The 5,034-nt window shown below is 52.3% G+C and overlaps 1 pseudogene; it reads left to right on the forward strand.

Annotated features, from left to right (window-relative positions):
- Positions 1-1,289: 1,289 nt before the first annotated feature.
- Positions 1,290-4,806, forward strand: LOC117312339 (ataxin-2-like protein pseudogene; annotated as a pseudogene).
- Positions 4,807-5,034: the final 228 nt, after the last annotated feature.

Raw genomic sequence — 5,034 nt, forward strand, 5'->3', positions numbered from 1 at the left:
ACACATGGAAAGGCTTATCATTAACTTGGGAGGAGACAACTTGTGGGTCCCGGAGGAAGTTGGTCTTGTTCCGGTCAAGTCTAATTGGTAATACTTTAGGCCTTGAAATTTCAAGGATTTCTGAGAGCTTTGCTCATAATAATTGTAGGATTCCATTGATTCTACTTTTCCTGATGATTTTGGATGAAAAAGACAGTGAAGTTTCTGAATAAAAGGTGAACATTTACAGAGTTAAATAATAGCAATGCCAGGGAAATATGTGCCTATGTCAATGGAGAGATAACTGAATTTCTTGACTTCCACCACACCCCAGTCAGGAAAATAAAGTCAAGCAATTATTATTATTATTATTAATATTATTAATAGAAGAAGGAGGAGGACTATTACCACTTTTAGGACCATAGTTCCAGTTATTATTTACTTTTTCTTAGGGTGAATCAAGGAAAGCCCTTGATTCACCCTAAGAAAAAGTAAATAATAACTGGAACACAATCATAGCTCATTGCTTGGGGCATTTGTATAAAATCCATTTGGGGATGTTCAAAGGGGTTTCAGGACTTTACCTCCTTTTCACTTCCTACTTTTATAGTTTTGTAAGGATCATGCCACTGGCAGCTGGGACATGTGTTAGAGATATCCTCAGCAGTAGCCTTATTAAAATCAGGCACCAACCTTATTTTCTAATTGTTGACAATTTATCTCCGCCACTGTGTGTGATGTATAAAACATGTTTACTTAACTCTACTTGAAATCTTTCGGCTCCAGAGATCTCTTGAGCGCCAAAGTTATCCCCATGAACTATGCATCTTAATCTCTTCCACATTTTTTTCTCTGCATCGTTGGTTTGTCTCTGACGGTCAACAATAACTTCTGTAAGCCCCTTCAACATGAATCTTCCTTAAGTGCTTATAGGCACAATTACTCGGGTAAACGACGCTTGCTGATCATAGTGGTCACCTGCTATGTTTAGTTTTATTTGTTCAGAGGGAGGATGCCCCTGATGGATGACAGTTGGGTTTTGGCCAAGTACCAGAGACATGAGATTGTACAAGCACCGCACAGAAATTCTCATGTTGTCTGCTGGATATGAAACTATGCCTCCTCCAGGCTGAGCATCTGCTTCCTTTGGGGTTTCTTAATTCGGAAGAAATCTATTGGTCCCTAGGTCATATGGTCATGTGCAAAAATTAAATTTCAACTTACATACATGTTTTGTTAGGGTGGTCAATAAAATGCTTTGAGTCATAATAATGTGTTATGGTGAGATAAAATTATCTGGAATTAAAGGAATGGAGCTCCCGACACCGTGGGGCTCGCCCCCGCCCACCAACGGCGGTGGGGCCCCAGCTTCCCAGTCCCCCTCGCTTCCCACAGTCTCCAGCAGGGGCCCAGCCCAGGCCTCCTCTTTCCCTCACTTCCCCCTAATTCCCCTTCCAGACGCTGCCCTCAAGTTGAAGCCTCAGCCACCACAACAGACCTCGAGCCCCAGCAGCCGCCCTCACGCAACAGGCCGTGGTCCGCTGGCCTCCCAAGAGCACCAGCCATCCTAACGGAGGCCTCCTGGGGGCCCCTGGCCTCCACCTCGGCTGCCCCAGGGCCTCCTGCGGCCGCTTCCCCCTGCCTGGGGCCTGCAGCTGATGCGGGGAGCAGGCTCCGCCGGAGCCGAGGGCATCTTGGCGCCGCAGCCACCGCCACCACAGCAGAAATATCAGGAGAGGTCAAGGCAGCGGCCATCAGTAGCGCCAGGGGACAAAGCACAGGAAAGGCACCCCACAGTCACTGGTGTTTGAGGGTGACAGCAATTCCAGAATGCTGCATTTCCTTACAACTGTTGTGGGCTCCACTTGTGATGTAAAGGTGAAGAATGGTACCACCTGTGGATGCTGAGCTCAAAGTTCAAACTGGCAGTAGACGCTGTGCACAGAAAGCATTGGAGCCAGCAGGTGGCCCTCGTCAGGAAGACATTGTGGACACCATGGTGTTTAAGTCAAGTGATGTCATGCTTGTCTACTTCCAAAATGTTGACTTCAATTATGCTACTAAAGTTCACTGATTCAGCCATTGCCATGAACTCAAAAGTGAGTGGGGAGCACAAAGAGAAGATGCTTCAGTGCTGGGAGCAGGGCGACAGCACCAGCGATGACTATGACCTGGAGTCTGACATGTCCAATGGATGGGACGCCAATGAAATGTTCAAGTTCAATGAAGAGAACTACAGTGTAAAGACCTCCTATGACAGTAGTCTCTCTTCTTGTCCCTTAGAGAAGGACAACTCAGAAGAGTTTCATCAGCGGGAGCTGTGTGCAGCCCAGTTGACTTGAAAGACTAAATCGAGCCCCCAGTACTGCCTGCGGATCGCCATGGAGAATGATGAAGGGTGCACCGAGGAGGAGAACAGTGCAGTTCAGCAACGGGGTTCAGGAGGAGAGAGCCCCAGCTTGGCATCTAGAGAGGGAAAGTATATCCCTCTACCCCATCGAGTTCAGGAATGTCCCAGGGGAGGAGTTTGATGCAGTAGTACTCGTGCCGGCCGGCCTGGCCTTAGCTCTTTGCCACCTCTTGGCCTTCACCATCTTGACAATAGCAGCCCTAGCCCAGGTTCTGAAACACGCAGTATCAATGGAGGCCCCTCCCGCATGTCCCCTAAGGCACAGTGGCCTCTGAGAGGTACCAAGACTCTGTCTTCCCCCAGCAACAGGCCTGGAGAAGCTTCTGTTCCACCTGCTCCTGCAGTGGGCCGGATGTACCCCCTGCACTCTCCCAAGTCAGCTGTCCCTGCCCCAGTCTCAGCTTCCTGTCCTGAGCCTCCCATCTGCTCAGCAGTACCGACCTCTTCAGCTTCCATCCCCATGATGTCATCAGTTGGGGATCCTGGAGTAGGCTCCATTTCCCCAGCTTCTCCAAAGATCTCACTGGCCCCCACAGATGTAAAAGAACTCCTGGCCAAGTAACCTGAGAGAATGCTGCAGTTCTAGGAGCTGTCCTGGATAGCTAGGAAAGTCCCTGGCCTTCAGAACAAACAGAAACACTTTCAACTGGAAGAACTGAGAAAGTTTGGGGCCCAGTTTAAGTTTCAGCCCAGTAGCTCCCCTGAGACCAGCCTGGATCCTTTCCCTCCCCAGATCCTAAAGAAGGAGGCCAAAGGGAAGGAGAAGGAGGTCTTTTGGCTTCAGACTCCATGGGGGCTGTTTCTTCCCTTTAGAATCCATATCGCTTAAGGAGGACGAACTACCCCTGCCACCAGCAGGAGGCACCGAGGGGCGGCATCAGCCCCCTCTGCCTTGCCCAAGCCAAAGAGATGACAAGGATGTGGTCCCTGTTGCTGAACAAGTGAAGAAGTCAACACTGAACCCTAAGGCCAAGGAGTTCAATCCCCCTAAGCCCCTGCTGTCTGTTAATAAATCAACCAGTACTCCACCTTCTCCTGGGCCCCGGACTCATTCAACTCCCTCCATCCCGGTGCTAACAGCAGGTCAGAGTGGGCTATAAAGCTCCCAGTACATTTCCTACATACCTCAGATACACATGGGATTTCTGTCCTGAGGTTCAGGCACCTCAGGACAGAAATCCTGTGTCCAACTCAATGCCTGGACAGCAGGACAAGTACCAGGGAGCAAGAGGCTCCCTGCCCTCCTAGCACTCGGACAAATACCAGACAGCTTCAGCCCCTCTGATGATGCAGGCCACCGCCACCGCTTCTGCCCCACCTCTGGTGGCTGCCACACCTTATTCTTCCTACATCCCCTACAACACACAGCAGTTCCCAGGCCAGCCCACCATGATGCAGCCCATAGACCCTTACCCCTCACAGTGTTTGCCCCCATGCTTCAAAGCAACCCACGCATGCTGATGTCAGGGAGCCATCCCCAGGCCATTGTGTCACCCTTCACCCCTCAGTACACTTCTGCAGAGCAGCCCACCCCCCAAGCCCTTTATGCCACGGTTCACCAGTCCTATCTGCACCATGCCATGTAGCTCCATGTGCACCAGCCGCAACCAGCCACCATGCCTATTGGGAGCCAACTGCAGTCCCAGCATGTGGACCCTGGTCCCATCCAGCACCAGGTGGGGCAGGCCCCACACCTGGGCAGTGTATAGCCATAGCAGAGCCTGTACCACCCAGGGGTCCTGACAGGTACACCACCTTCTCTGCCACCCGGACCTTCTGCCCAGTCCCGTCAAAGCAGCTTCCCCCAACCAGCCGCTGTGTATTCCATCCATGCCCACCAGCAGCTGCCCCATGGTGTCACCAATATGGCCCATGTTACCCACGCCCATGTCCAAACTGGAATCACAACAGCCCAGCCTCCTCACCCTGGGGCTCCCCACCTCTCCCAGATGATGATGCTGCACTTATCCCAGAGCCATGGGGGCTCCCCTCAAGGTGCAATGCCCCACAGTGGGGTGCCTGCATTCTCAGCTTCTATACCCTCACCCTACCCCTACATCGGACACTCCCAAGGTAAGCAGCCTGGCCAGGTGCCTGGATGTCTGGGAGGAGCTGATGACAGGATTCATGAGTTCTCATTAGCTGGAGGAATTTGGCTGATGCACTGCAGGTAGGGCAGGATGCACGGGCTCTGGGTGGGGAGTGAGGGGTCTTGGAGGCAGGGCTGTTACACAGGGCGCCTGCCGACCTGCACTTGTCTGTGATGTAGGGTAAGCAGAAGCCACAGTCGCTGCCACCAGGGGCTTGCTCCTGGCTCTGTTCTTTGCTTCTTTCCATCCTCCCTCAGTTGTGATCCAGCAGCCCTCCTCCCCGCTGCCTCCTCAGCTCTCAGTGAACCCAGCTGTCTCCTGACTTAGCCAAGGTAAGGTCAGCACAGCAGACAACGTCAGGCTGGGATGTGGGGGGCTGAGCTGGGCACATGAGGAAGAGCTCTGGTTCACTGGGAAACGGCGATTGATCTGTGCCTCTGACAGCCCCATGAGACACCTTGAGGAGGCCGGTCCTATCAACACTCCCCCCCCACCCCACACTGGATGGCATTGGATGAAGGGACAGCTGCTTGGGTTCTAATGTGCCTGCTCTCT

Source organism: Tursiops truncatus, chromosome 5 (assembly GCF_011762595.2).
Source record: "Tursiops truncatus isolate mTurTru1 chromosome 5, mTurTru1.mat.Y, whole genome shotgun sequence".
Lineage (NCBI taxonomy): Eukaryota > Metazoa > Chordata > Mammalia > Artiodactyla > Delphinidae > Tursiops > Tursiops truncatus.